This window comes from Echinops telfairi, unplaced genomic scaffold (assembly GCF_000313985.2).
Source record: "Echinops telfairi isolate 266 unplaced genomic scaffold, ASM31398v2 ScPeMD7_18;HRSCAF=68, whole genome shotgun sequence".
Classification (NCBI taxonomy): Eukaryota; Metazoa; Chordata; class Mammalia; order Afrosoricida; family Tenrecidae; genus Echinops; species Echinops telfairi.
This window is the reverse complement of record NW_022103915.1, coordinates 73,376,612-73,391,623: the sequence shown is the minus strand read 5'-3', so window position 1 is coordinate 73,391,623 and position 15,012 is coordinate 73,376,612. Positions and strand designations below refer to the sequence as shown.

General features: G+C 44.6%; 1 protein-coding gene across 1 annotated transcript in view; it reads left to right on the top strand.

Annotated features, from left to right (window-relative positions):
• The window catches only part of NPAS3 (neuronal PAS domain protein 3), a 984,386-nt gene that overhangs the window by 655,819 nt on the left and 313,555 nt on the right, over positions 1-15,012 (top strand). The gene's annotated exons all lie outside the window — the stretch shown is intronic.

Below are 15,012 nucleotides of genomic sequence, written 5' to 3'. Positions count from 1 at the left end.
CATATTGGTTTCCCCTCAGGAATGCATGTTTCCTTAGCAGTGAATTTCAGACTCCTGACTTCCGGAACCTCAGCAGCAGGGATAGCTCGCGGCACTCAGCATGGAATGGCACACTCTTGTAATGCCTCCTCTGGGGAAGAGGTGGTGATTTCCAATGTCTGTGTTGGATTGTCGTGTGCTAAATGCCGTATTCTTTGGAATACAGAATTCACAGAACAAAGTGATAACTACTGCAAAGTGTCTAGAGATAATATACCCGGGGGTCCCCCCAAAATCAAGTGATATGAAGAAGACAGTGCGCTTGGAGTCCCTTCCACTGGTTCAGACTGTTAACCACGCTTTCTATGGAGAGCAGTGGTTCTCACCCTTCCTAATGCCGCAAGACCCTTTAACACAGTTCCCATGTGAGGTGGCCCCCCAACCATAAAATTATTTCCGTTGCTACTTCATCACTGTAATTCTGCTACTGTTATGAATTGGGCAACCCGTGTGAAAGGATCATTCCGACCCCCAAAGGGATTGCAACCCACGGGTTGCGAACCACTGATTTTAAGGTCCTGAAAAGATTGTGCCCTGATTTGTGGCATACGGGACTGGTTTTGCCACCACAACAACGCACCTGCTCATGCAGACATCTCAGTGTGCCAGTTTTTGACAAAAACCAGCATGCCTCCCTTGCCCCACGTGCCTGCATCACCTGACCTCACTCCGTCAGACTTCTTTTTATTTCTGAGAATGGAGAGGGCCATGAAAGGACAGCGATTTGACAGCATAGAAGAGACGAAGGGAAGAAAAGCGAGGGAGGTGCTGTCAGCCATCCAAATAGATGAGTCTGAAAAATGTTTCCAAGAATAGATCGGAGATTTCACAAATGTATTAAGTAATGGACAGTACTTTGAAGGTATAAGGTTGTTTTGTAAAAAAAATTAAATACATAGCTTTGGGGAGGAAATCATTTTGGTTTTGGCTGAGGTGGTGGTGAGGTACAGTGTATGTATTATGTATATAGTATGTTATATTATTACATTTAATTTATATATATTACGTATATAATATATATCATATATATTTTATATCGCACTCTAAGGAGCTGACATATCATCATTTTATCTAATTTGTCTATTTGCTTTCCTTCCAAAAATTGCTTTCAAACTTTGAGGGCACTATAAAAAAGCAGAAGATTAGTTATAGGTTTTCAAATATATAATGGCATTTAAAGTGTTTTCTTTTTACTTCTTGTTACACCAAAGTTAGAATTGACTGAAGGAGTATGTTAAAGAAAAGACCACTGGCAGGTGGGGTCATGGGGATCCTGGGGTGAGATTCCCCAAAGCACCTCTTTTCATTTTTCTTCTGCTTTCTGTATCTAGCTCTAAGTCCACTCTTCTTCCCCTTCTCCCTCACCTCTCTCAGCGTATATGGATTTTCGGCCTTTCGTTAGCTCTCCAGAATTTAAACCTGGGTTTCTAGCCATTCCCTTTAAGTACCGTTTGGCAGGACAGTTTTGCTTTCTCCAAGGACCGATGCTGCCTGGCCCAACCTCTCCGTGTTAAGCATAGCTCTGTTCACTTCCAAACTAGTTTAGGCTTTCATTTGGTAGGTTTTCTTACACTGTCTAGGATTGTTTCAAAGCCAAGCCCTGTCTGCCTTTTCCAAAGAACTTCCTGACATACATTCTTCATGACTCGTTCATCTCTGTTACCAAATGGCAGTGCTGATGGTCCTTTCTCAGTGCCTGTCATTAAAAAGACAAAACAAGACCAAGATGGATGTCAGAAGAGGCCATGAAAGTCGATTTTGAACATAGAGTAGCTAAATCAAGTGAAGAGATGCCTTCATTGGAAGGCAGTTCATGAAGACAAAGTAGTAGTGTTATAATGAAATGAGTAAAGACATGAAGTTAGAAAGTCAAAAAGGGAAAACACGCTCAGCGTAGCTGAAACTGACAGAACTGAAGAAAAAAATTCAAGCCTCAGGTTGTAATGTAGAAGGATTCCATGAGCAAAATAATGAACGATGCAGGAAGCATCAAAAGAAGATGGAAAGAACACACCATCCCTGTACCAAGAAGAACTGGTCAACGGCATTCAACCATTTCAAGAGGTAGCATATGATCTAGAACCAGTGGTACTGCAGGAAGACGTCCAAGCTGCATCGAAGGCATTTTGAAAAGAACAAGGCTAAATAACTGATGGAATACCAATTAAAATGCTTCAAAGAGCTGATGAAATACTAGACAGCTGACTAGAAGAGACCCATAAGTGTGCGCACTTCAAGAAAAGGTAACCCAGCAGAACCTCTTTTGGGTGATAAACGAGCAGATGAAGCAAGCAAGACAAATGTAGGGGAAGCAACGTGCCACGTGATGACCAAGGCTTTCCCCTGAATGAACAGCGGGAAAGAGCCTCCCCGTTGCTGGAGCCCAGAATTCAGCCTTACAGCCTCTGAAACAGAACATTCATTTTGGTTTGTTAAAGTCACTCACTGTTGGTGTACAAGGAACATTTCTAAACCCAGTGAGAAAGGGCCGCTAGGGTATAAGCTCGTGGGTGGAAAAGACTCTAACATTTTTGTATAAGGTCAACTGCACAACAATTTAATCTAGGCACCCGTTATATGGGATTCCAGGATTACAGAAATCAGTCCCATATAAAAGTAGTGATTACCATCTTCTTCTATGTAGTTTTTGACGCTTGGTTCCGAAAGTGTCCATGCACAAAGCAAGGGAAAGGTGAGCAGCTTTGGTGCATTAGGTTTGTTCCCTTGGGGGAGAGTAATCATGGATGTTGACGCCGTGCCCAGTTAAGTATAGAGCATGGACTGATCTGGCTACCATATTGAATTTTGCTGGGGATAACTTATTTTTCCATGCCTCCTTTTGTTTTGTGTTATTGTGTTTGGCAGACAGTTTTTAATATTGCGTGTACATTGAGGTTTTCAGAAATACAATTGACTATGTAATGCATTTTGAAAACCGCCAACAATGGAAGCTGGCATGAGCTCTTTTGGAAATGTGATTCCCAAGACTCTTGTATTTCTAATCAGAAGCAGAACAAACGGGTTTACTTAGTGTTCTTGGCTTATGGGTTGGAAATTCTCTAATAGTCCCTGTGTAGCATTTTGCATTGGCTGGCCATTTTAAAGTGTAATCGCACTTTGCAATAGAGCTACACTGTATCTGATAGAGCATTCTGTGAAGTCATAGGTTTTTCTTCATTTCACCATTCCAACTTGCATCTGTAAGTACTGGTTTAAGCAAATATTTATTTACAGCCTATCTGTTGACAAAAGAACCTTCATGACCCTGTCAGGTAATTGCTGGACTGATAATGTCAAGGTTGGTGGTTTAAATTCTCCACATGCTTCATGGGATAAAAAAGAGGCTATCTGCTCTATAAAGATTCATGGCCTTGGAAACACTATATAGGTTCACTGTAAAGTTTGAAAACTCAATGCCTCTGGCCGGGTATGAGTTGACTTTCATTCTGGTCTTTAGAAAAATGGCGGTGAGCAAAATAGACACAACCTGTATTGAGCAACTGCTACCTGAAAGAATGGAGACCAAATCTACCCAGAGAGAAGTAGGAAGACAGGCCTGGCAATCTACAAAACCTTAACCCATGATTCTGCCACGCATGAGGTCCTAGCAGTGTGAATTGGCTTGAGGGCAACTGGTTCATGAGTTAAGTAGACAGTTTCAGTTAGCACCACGAGAGAAGGCCGGCATGCCACGGGACCCTTTGGGAGCAACACCCAAGAGTACAGATTTGGGCTGAAGCTGAGAACTATAGAGACAAATGGGAATTAGGAGAAGAACAGCAGGGCTAGAAAAGCTTCCAAATGAAAGGGAGAACATATGAGAAACAAAGACGATAATTTGTTTTTCTTCCAAATAAATGCAAATGTTGGAAATTGTGCATGAGTAACAATAAATTCATAGGCAGCTCCTTTGATATCATGGTAAGAGCATTCTCAGTCATTGTTCCAAAGGTTTATTAATAATGGGAATACAATGATTCTATAGGTTATTAACATCTGATGAACTACAATTTATTAAAATTGGTGATGTCTCACTCTGTATATGGTGTGTGTGTATCCATACATATATACATATATGTAAAGACAGACGTCTATGCTAGATCCTCAGTTGGTGGTGGTTGAATATTCAGTAGGAGAAAATGAAGAACAGTCATATATTATCTTGGAATTTTTTTTCCTTAATTCCAACTTTACCTGTTTCTGTTTTGATACACTAGAGATGTGTTCCTCAGAAAATTCTGAAATAAAGCCCACTTGCTAGAAATTCACATGAGGTAAGATAACATATGAGTTATTAAAAGGTCTTTCAGAAGAACTGGGATTAATTTCCATCTCCCTCAGGAGCCCCTATGCGCTCCCTTGTAGCACAAATGGAGTGTTGGTGGGTTAGCTGAAAATTAGTTATCAACAATTAAATTAAAAACAACTGAGCCATACTCACATCAGCCAGATGTAACTTTCTAATTTATGTATTTCTTTTAAACAGGAGAGACTAGATTTTTCAAATTTAAAGAACTCATTTCATATATCCATAATGCCAAAGATATGCAGTTGAATGTGCTAGACCCTACATGATCCGACATCATTTCATAGTATCCTCTTTCTTGTACACCTTTTACTGGATCATCAACACCCTTGTGGTCTGCAGAGACCAAGCTCACTCTTCTTTAGGGTCCATGCATTGCCTTTCTCTCTGTTGAAGTACTTTTCCACAAAAATATCCATATGGTCTTTGTTCTTGGAGCTGGATACTCAAATTAGAGGTCTAATTTGTGGCCAGGCAGTGTAAGAAAGCAAAGTCCTTCGACCACGCTACCATCTTGCCCTGACAACACTCCCTTCCCTCCTCCTTGCCATACTCTAGTTTTCGCCATTACTTGTACTGCTGCTTGAAAATGCTACATTTATTTATTTTCTGTCTCTCCAAACTTGATGTAAGCTACATAAGGGCAGGCATTCTGTCTGTATGGTTCACGGGACTATGCCCTAATCCTAGAACGGAAGCTGACAAATATTTGGTGCTCCGTGAGTAATTATACAATGAATGATATTAATTGCAGAAGCAAGAGACAGTCTTCTCTACAGGTTTATAAATATGTTCTTTTCTGTGATCTTGGATGTTACATTTATTTACAGTACATAGTTCAAGTAAAAGGTAGGACTCCATTCTCGGTATGCTTCGTTTAAATGTATGGAGTCTGTTTTACTTTGTTTTTACAATAGCAAATACTTCACATTAAATGTGAGCAAATAGTGGACTGGCTACAAACCATAATCCAACAGTTTTCCATACCATTTACCTCCTTTACTAAATAAAATAATTCTAGGGTTTTTAAAAATAAATAATGATTAAAAGCTCTCCTGGTGGGCCATATTGGAACATGGAAGGCGCTCAGAAGTCACAGGCTAATCGCTCTTTATGACCCTGATCATCGTAACTGTCAAGAATTTATTTAAGATCTCCTTACATGTATCACAAAGGGGGAAAAATCAGACCACATATATGACCTCACAGGGCAACCCTGCCCTATTTCTTCACACTTGAGGTGAAGATTCTGTGTTATCTATTTTCTTGTTCTACCCAGCCCAGGATTCTTATATCCCTCCTTGCTGATATTGAAAACTTCCTCCTATTTGGTTTTGAGCCTTTCCAAGGTCATCGTTGAGTTTATTGAATCTGTTCACTCTGAAAAGTTATTGTAGTATCTTAGGCTGGGCTCTCCAGAGAAGTGAAGCCAATGAAACGGATACCTGTGTATATATAGAGAGTCTGCTATCAAGGAAATGACCCACACAGTTGTAGAGGGAGACCAAGTTCCAAGTGTGTGTTGTGTTATGTTAGGCTGATGGCTTCTCCTGACTTGAATAGCTGTGGGGGCTGATGAGTCCAAGGTTGGCTGTACAGACACCAAGCTTTGGGCTCCAGAGGTGAGCGAATCCAAGGTCAGCAGTCAGGCTTCTGGCTGTAGAGGCAACTGTGTCCAAAGTTGGCAGGTGTGACACAAGGTTGCTGATGACTTCTAGGACTTGCAGGCTGCTGCCTCAAGTCCCAGGAACCAGAAGTTGACAAGCCAATTGCAGCATCCATTTACTCATGGAAGGTTACTAGGTCTTAATTGCCAAACCGCTGAGAAGTCTGGATCCCTCAAGTGGCCCCACAACCTTAAATATCATGTAATTTAAAGGCTATCGATGGTAAACCCGTCCTTGGTGTGACAAACGTTTATTTTGCGTATTAAGAGTTACAGCGTGCCTCTCTTCTGCAGCATGTGAACAGTAGTGAGCCTAACGGCGACGCTGACGTCCATGGTCTGCAGTTTGAATGAATGTGTTGGGTTTCCCAACACGACTCAAACATATAAGCATATTTCTGGTCTACTTGGTATATTAGTCTAAATGGAAAATGTAAGGATGGAGGGCAATTGTTAGATTACTGGGGAGAAGGTGATAGAGGAATGAAGTCTTGTAATGGAATTTGATGGTGTGTTTTCCTTGTTAGTTTTTTGGTAATACCCATCCATGACAAGAGATAATTACTTAGATTGCCATCTGGAGTAAGAATTAAAAAGAAATGACCACTGAAAGGACTTTAGATCTTTCACGTCTGTTTATTTGTGGCCAATAAAGCAAAAGGCCTGTTTACTATTTTCAGTCTTTGTGATCCAATAAATGAGCCCTCTCTATCCTACCCAATCCTGCAAGTAACTCACAGTTTTGTTTCTTCCCAATTACAGAAAAGATTGCTTCCCCCCCCCCCCCATCAAACTGGGAAGAGGTATTTACAGTTTTCATGTTCAAAGGAAATTTCAATTTTGTTTCAGCCTATTTTCCCCTACTCTAGAAAAATTCCCCAGCCATTGAAAATGGAATTCCAATTGAACAAGGTCGTACTTGCCTGATTCTCTTTTGCAGACTTTCATTGCCTATGGCCTTCGTCTGGTGGATGTCAAGATTTACCATAAGATGTCGTTTTCCTTTGGTATTCTCTTTCACGTCTGGATTTAAATCTGTCTTTTTAAAAAGGTCATAGTTCCTGTTACTTGCGCGGAGGACGTGCAGACAGACCCATGCATGTATCTGAGGGTACTGGAGTACAGTTTGCATTTTTGAGTCATCTTTTTTCCGTTTCTCTGGGGTTGCCATTGTTTAGAAGCCAAAAGAGAGCCCCTACCACCCTCCTCTCCTCCACTCTTGAAGACTGAAGTTTCCATTGCCAAGGGTTCTTCCATGAGAGCAGGCAACTTGCCATGGACAAGTTTACTCACATTTCATCCCACCCCTCTGTCTCCATAGCAAATGATAGTGTTATCCTTCCTCCAGGAAGGAGCGGCCTCTGTTCAGGGTTCCCTGTTTCCTAGGTTATGGCAAAACCAGAAGAGAAACTGTCTAGGTGAAGAGAGCAGAGCACAGTTTACCAGCCGTTTGCTTGGGCCACGGAGCCAGCTGCACACACAGGACTTGCTATTTAATTCAGGACAAAATCCTATCTGTTCTCATAATTACATGACAAACCATCATTTCCGGATGCATCACCAAGCGCCTGCCTCAGGGAGCTCTGGGTTCCCCCAAGAACTCTCTGTGAATGAGCACAGGGAAGCCTGGTGGATCTTAGGGTCCACCAAGTTAGAAGACGTGAGTTTGAGGAGGGACAGGCGAGTGAAGCCAAGTGTGTGCTATTTTGCGTCATTTAATCCCCAAACCTCCAGCGAGTGTTCTTTCCTTTCACCCAAAAGTACAAATCACTCAAAGGTGATGTCTCAGTTCCCAGAGCGCCAGCCACCCCCTGCCTGGGGCCAGAGGTCTTGGTTCGTGTAAGGATCCAAAACTGCAGCCGTTTTCCTGATGAGACTTGGGACATCACTTAACCCAGCACCCTTAGGGGCTCTGTTTGGGGTCTCTGGCACAGGGCCTTCTTTTTATGAGAAGCCAGACGACGTGCATTCTGTCAGAGTGAGTCCACTGACTGAGAGGCTGGCCGGCCTATTTGTCCCCTCAGGAAAGGTGTGGGTTAGCTCAATTTAACCTTCAAAGGTTACTTTGCCTTCTTTTTTAGGTCTGTTTGTCACTTATGTGCGTGAGATTCAGAAGTCTTAAAGGATCGGTATTATTCACATTACTGTTTTTATTAGTATCATTCTCGGCCATATATCCCCTTGGGTCCTGTCTTATCAGGAGACATTCACTTTGTTGGGTCTTAATATTTGCTCCCCGACAGCTCTCTGGCACGGAGTCATTGCTGACTCACAATGACCCTGTGGGAGAGGGTGGAACTGGCCCTGTGGGTTTCTGAGATTGTGACTCTTTATGGGGACAGAAAGCCTCCTCCTTCTCCTTCAGAAAGCCGGGGCTCTCTAACTGCTGACCTGGGAGACTGGGTGTCAGTTGCTCGGGGGCAAGAAGAGAGGAGGTTCTAAGAGTCAGAAAGGACTTGTACAGCTATCTGCCCTGCTCTTTCTCTTCCTCACGCGACCCCTTCCACTGATGAAACCTGAAGGCCAAGGCCACAAGGGCCTGCTCAGAGTCCAGAATTCCACAGCACACAGAACTAGCCCGTCTCCTCTTTTTAATGGCGTCATGCTCAGCACCCCTCTCTTACATATCAGCTTGATAACCAACTGCTTCGCGTTGGGGGCTTCCTCATCTGGCAGTGATCTAGGGTGAGGTGTGGAGACACGGACGGTCTTAGGAGGCAGGAATGACAGGCCCACATCATTGCTCCCTCACACATGATCATGATCACTGGTGTCAGGGGACCTTCCCGAACTCTGAAATGAGGGCCCGGCTACCCTAGGTACCGCCCAGTCTGTCAGTCTCAGCCTACAAAGGTATGCCGTGAGATTTTCTTTTGTAACAAATTCCGTGTATAGAGTTGTCGTCTCCTAAGTCGGCCTGATACGTTGGTGGTCCGTGAGAAACACCGCATCACCCGAAGGTCTGCTCTCCAAAGCGTTTATGTCCTGAACCTATGTGTGTCCACACTCGCTCCTTCCCCTCCCCCCCGCACCTCCAGGAAAATGAAACCCACAAAGCTCCGAGGAAGACACCCAGCCCCGGGACATGTCCCTCCATGAGAGGCTGGCAATTTCCAGCGTGAGCTGGCGCGGGGCTGTGTGGCGTGCACTTGGAAAAGCAGTTTGTTCTCTGCTAGTGACAGCTGTGGGTGCTGAAATGAAGCACAGCAGGTGGGGCAGTGGGACTCAATTTTCAAAATCTGTGCCCTGAAACGTGTTTTCTTAAACCTTGGCTCTACCCCCCTTCGGGGGCCTCCACATCCATCAAAAGCAGACCCCAGGATAGGAATTCAGGGCTCCTATTTTTCACTAACGCATTCACCACCGCCACTGTGAGTCAGAGCTTGTCTGGAAAGCTCAGTAGCCAGAAGTTACCTCCTTCTCCCCAGAGTGATGAATTAAATCACGTCTCATTCCCAGGGGTGGCAAACAACAACAACAACAACAATAAAACAGGCTTCGCCCAAGTGTCATCAATAACTTTCCAAGGGACATGTGATTCCTCACAGCCATTACCAGGGGCATTATGGCATAAGGAATTTCTTCTTTTCCATTTTGGGTTTCTTTGTTAAAAATAACGCACAGGTAAGGTGTTTACGATGCTGCCATCTATTTCTGAGAGCCATGAGGGAGGATAAAAGAGTTTGCACCTTGGAAGGTGTTCATCTTTAGGGGGTTTAATGTATGTCAACTGGGCTTACTGGAAGAGTGCCTCCTTTCCCCTCCAAGGCGAACACCCGTGGAAGGCATGGGGTTGCTAGCGTCTCAGTAAGGTGCAGATTTAGAACATGGGAAGGCAGAAGGTAGCCTCTCAGTCGATGGGTGGTCTCTGTGTTCTTCTTCACTAATGTGTTTAAAAACCTGTGGTTTCTTTTTCTGCTTTCGGTGGTCAATCAGCCAGTGACAATCAAATCAGCGGGGACCCATGTCAGCTCAGTCAGAGGAGAACTGTGTCCCCAGGGCTTCCAGTGGCTGATTTTTCAAAAGTAAATCACCAGGCCTTTCTTCCAAGATGACTTTGAGTGAACTTGAAGCTCCAACCTTCAGTTCCCCATTGAGCTCCTCAACCGTTTGTGCCACCCAGGGAGGGCTAAACATAGTTACTGTTATCATGTGCAGCCGATCCAATTCTAACTCATAGTGAGTGAGCCTGTAGGTCAGGGTAGCACTGCCCCACAGGGTTCCCAAGGTTGTGGTCCTCACTGATGAAAGTGTTGAAAAACAACGATGTTACTTGGAGGACTAAGATGGGCCTGACCCAAGCCATGATATTTTCCATGGCCTCATATGCATAGGAAAGTTGGGCAAGGAATATGGAGGACCAAAGAAGGATGGATGCATTTGAATACTGGTATTGGCAAAGACGATCGAAAGTCCCACAGACTGCCAGAAGAACAAATGGATCTGTCTTGGTAGAAGCAGAGCCAGAATGCTCCTTAGAGGTGAGACTTGGGGAGAGGATGGTGAGACTTCATCTTATGTACTTTGGACATGTTATCAGGAGAGACCGGTCCCTGGAAAAGGACTTCCGGCTTCATCAGATAGAGGGGAAGGGAAAAAGAAGACGACCCTTGACAAGATGGATTGACACCATGGATGCAGTGATAAGCTCAAGCATAAGAACAATTGTGAGGCTGGCCCAGGACCGGGCAGGGTTGCATTCTGTTGTACAGAAGGTTGCTATTAGTGGTAAGAACCTCCACGGCACATAATAACTACACCAACAACCACCACCACCCTAACAGGAGCAGATCGCCAGGTCTTTTCTCCCGTGGCACAGCTGGTGGGTTTAAACCACAACCCTGGCCGTTAGCAGCCACACACTTACTTCATTGTCCCCCTGCCGAGCTCCTGGGAATCGAGAGAGGGACTTAGTGAGAGAAATGCTCTTCGAGGAGCATGTCTTAGGCAGGGTCCCACCAGCAGCACTGAGAGTTTTGGTTTTATATGCTTATTTATTTTTAAAAGCTCGTTCTCGCTGTATAATGTACCAGAAAGTCCCAGATTCATAGGTCTTTATTTTGCAAGGGCTGGATTTTCTTCAAGAAGAAAGTATTCAGCAGAGTGCTCAGGACCCCCATGAAGGGGGGTGTCCTCTGAGAGCAACAGCCCCCAGGAGAAGTGTGCACGGAGCAGCTGTGCATTTGGACTTGACAAAGAGAACATCCGGATCTCCACACTCAGTGTGAAGTTTGTCACCGCTTATCCTGTGGCTGTGTTTGACAACCTCAACAACCGCATCATCTGTATTGTAAATGATACACCTTCCCATTTTTATTTCCATCCCTTTTGACCCGTTCAGCACATTTCATTGGGTAATTCAATTTTGAGCCGTTTTAGAAAAATTGCAATTTAATCAATCAGGCCAAATTCTAGCCAAGACCAAAAGACATCAAACATCATAGAAATCTCTATTTTAAAAGACCCATTGGGTGAAGTTTTGGCATGGCTCGTGGGCTGGCTGTTGAGCATTCAAAGGGAAAGAAATGTGATGGATAAAGACTTGATTACAGTGAACAGCACCCTGCTCACTGGTAGCCAGTGAACTTCGTGGAGAGGCGAGAGGAAATAAATGAAGTTCCTGGGCCTCTTAAGAAGGGTCTAGGTGATAAAGTAAGCTTTGAGAGAGCCTGTATGCTCTTGTATAAAAAGAGACTACCCCCCCCCCACACACACACATACAAAGTATTTATCAGCGTTTCTTCTGTATTATTATTTCTGTGCTTCTCAAATGTCAGCTTGCCCAACAATTACTGGAAGGGTTTACTAAAATCCCAGATCACTGGGCCCTAGCCGCAGAGATGCTGATCGGGTTCTGTCATTGTTAACTGATGTCCTGCTGGTCCCTGGCACATAGCAACCCTGTGCACATGCCCGGTGGAACTGGACCATAGTTACCCACAGGGTTTTTATTGACTACTTATTTAGAAGTAGATTGCCGGGCCTTTCTACCTACTCTGTCTTAGTCCTCTGATATCTGTTCAGTATCATAGCAACAACCAAGCCTCCAGCGACAGATGGGTTGTGGCTGAGACCAGTATTAACCCCCACATCTTCCATAGGGAAGATTACTCCTGAATTACCCTTGCCACTCGGTGGACTAGGAGCCCTGGTAGTATAGAGGTTACATGTTGGGCTACTGACTTCAAGGTCAGGAATTCAAAACCACTGTCAGTCTCAAAACCACTGTCAGAAAGATGAGCCTTTCTACTCCTGTAAAGAGTTATACTGTGGTCTTGGAAACGCACAGGGGCAATTTTAACCTGTCCTCTAGGGTGGCTATGAGATGGCATGGACTTTCCAATGAGTCTTTTGTTTAAATTTTTTTTCCTCTGTGGACTGTAACCCAAATAATAGCATTGCCACCATGCTCGCAGCTTCTATTAATACTCCTGGCTCCCTCAGCATGAGCGCGCAGCTCAGTATTTGTGGGAGCTAATTCTGAACAGGGCTTCCACGTTTTTGTTGGATTTTCTTAGCACTGCCTGTGACAGAAGGAATGTCTCTAAGTCAGCAGTGAACCTTCAAGGAAAATGGGGCTGGCTTTTCCAGTTCTCTTTGGTACAGAGAGGAGCCCTCCGGACACGGTGGTGCAGGCGTTGGGCTGCTATGTACAGTCAGCTGTTCAGGCCCACCGGTTGAGATTGAGCGTCGTGGAGACAGCGGTAAAAGAAGTCCCGCTCTGCCCTTTAAGGCCCCTGTGAGTCGGCTTTGACTGCATGGGATTGGGCTTTGTTCCTTTTTCTTTTTTCTTAATGTTAAATCAGGTTCCTTTGCTTACAGCATTTTTAGTAGCATACTAATTTTAATCGTGGATTCACGCAAGCTGGTGTCATGTGTTTGAAAATACATTTGCACATCAAATTGGTAGATGGTCTATTTCCCAGTGAGGTCTGTCTGGTTCATGACACACACTGCTGTTCTCGGGCCTGCACACAGAAGTCAAGAAAACCACTCAACAGCCTAGAAAAGTTTTGTAGGGCTCCGCTCTGTGCCCTGCTTTGATCTGAAATGAGATGAAGCTGACATTAGTCATGTGTTTTACTTTAGACAGCTACTTCCAGATTTGTCGGATCAAAATATCTTATAAATGACTCAAATGTTCTAACAAATGGTTCAGCCCTCATGGCATTTGTGGAAAACAATTTAATGTGGTCCCCGAGCAGCTACAGGATAAAGAAATTTGAGTTATGAACTCTAGCAGCATTTTGATGGGGGCTTGTGCTCCAGCGCGGCTCTGCGCACGCCGGAGTATTCCTCTCTCTAGCAGTGCTTCCAGTGTCTTCTGTGGCAAGGTCAGGGGAACAAAGAGAAATGTGCCGAATGTGCTGTAGTATCTCTGGGTCGGCAAGAGGTGTAGTTCTCAGGTGTGGGGAGCAGTGTCGATTGTCAGATAGTCTTTTACAATTATGAAGCCAGAGCCAACCTTTGAAACAACTTATTTCAAGAATTTTATTTTCTAAACTTCCTGAGTGGCACAAACAGTCTGCATTCAACTGCTTACCTAAATACTGGCAGTACAAACCTACCCATCAGTACCCGGGAAGAAAAGGCTGGTGATCGCTGTGGCTAAGATTTGTTGTAACTGGTGTTAGGATACAGCCAAGAAGATCCCATGGCGAGGTGCTACTGTGCCACCCTTAGGATTGCATTGAGTCAGAATCAATCAATAGAAACTAATAACAATAAACACATTGAACCATAAACACATATCAATGGAAACATAAAACCACGTCCCATCCCACCTCACCCCACCCTGCCGTAAAAACAAAAGAAGGCACTGCCATCCAGTGGATTCGGACTCACAGCAACCCTAAATAGGGTTTCAGAGGCTCTAAACCATTGAGGGAACAGACAGCCTCATCTTTCTCCAGTGGAGCAGCTGGTGGGCTTGAACTACCGACCTCAAGGTTAGTAGTTCAATGCTGAGCTGCATTGCAACCAGGGCTCCTTCAGATTCAGTTTGGTGACCTTTGTGATCATAGCGCACGCGCGCGCGCGCACACACACACACACACACACACACACACACTTCTTCGAATGCTAGACTGTTGGGAACTTAGGGTGCAGCTTCCATGTTCTCGATCGAGCATCCGGAACATTTGGCATGAAATCCAGTTGGTGGAAACTGTGTCTCCTTAGCACAACGTCTTGGCGTGGTGGGGAGTACAGCTTTGAAAGGACTAGGTTTTCGTCACTGCAGGTAGAAGGCTGTTGGGTAGTCACAGAGCAGTGTGTGCATTTAGACAGGAATACTTGTCATCCGGGTTTAATACCAAACAGATGAATATTTTCTCTTTAATACTTGTGAGCTCACATCAGGAGACAAGATTACACCCATTCTGGTGAGCACCCATTCATTGAATACCATTCAGAGCCACCTGTGCTGCCCTACCTCCTAACAAATTAGGGCGCTGTTGAAGGTGAGGAGCCCCTGGGTTGATAGAACAAACCAGTAAGTGTTTGACCACTAGCCAGTGGGCGGGTGTTTCAAATCCACCTGGACACGCCGCTGAAATATCGAGCGGTCTGACCGTCTACTCATGAAATATCGAGCCTTGAAAAGGCCCTGGAGCAGCTGTCCTCTGCACACCGGGGCGCCCCATGACACCCACCACCGAGTCCACTGCCATCAAGTGGATGCCAACTCACAGTGTGCCTGGAGGGCAGGGTAGACCTGCCCTAGAGAGTTTCTGAGAGTAACTCTTTCCAGGAGGAGAAAAAGCCTCATCTTTCTCCCAAGGCATGGCTGGTGAGTTCAAACCGCTGAGCTTACCATTACCCGCCGAACGTCACCAGAGCTCCTCAGAATTGGAGTCAATTCAGTGGTCACTAACAACAGCATTATAAAGTGGCCAAATTGACCTTAGAATGCAAAGAAGTAAAAGCTATTCTGTGTCCAGTACTTGCATGCCAGGCATTGTGTTAAGCATTTGACATGATTTGTTCTCCCTTTAATTGC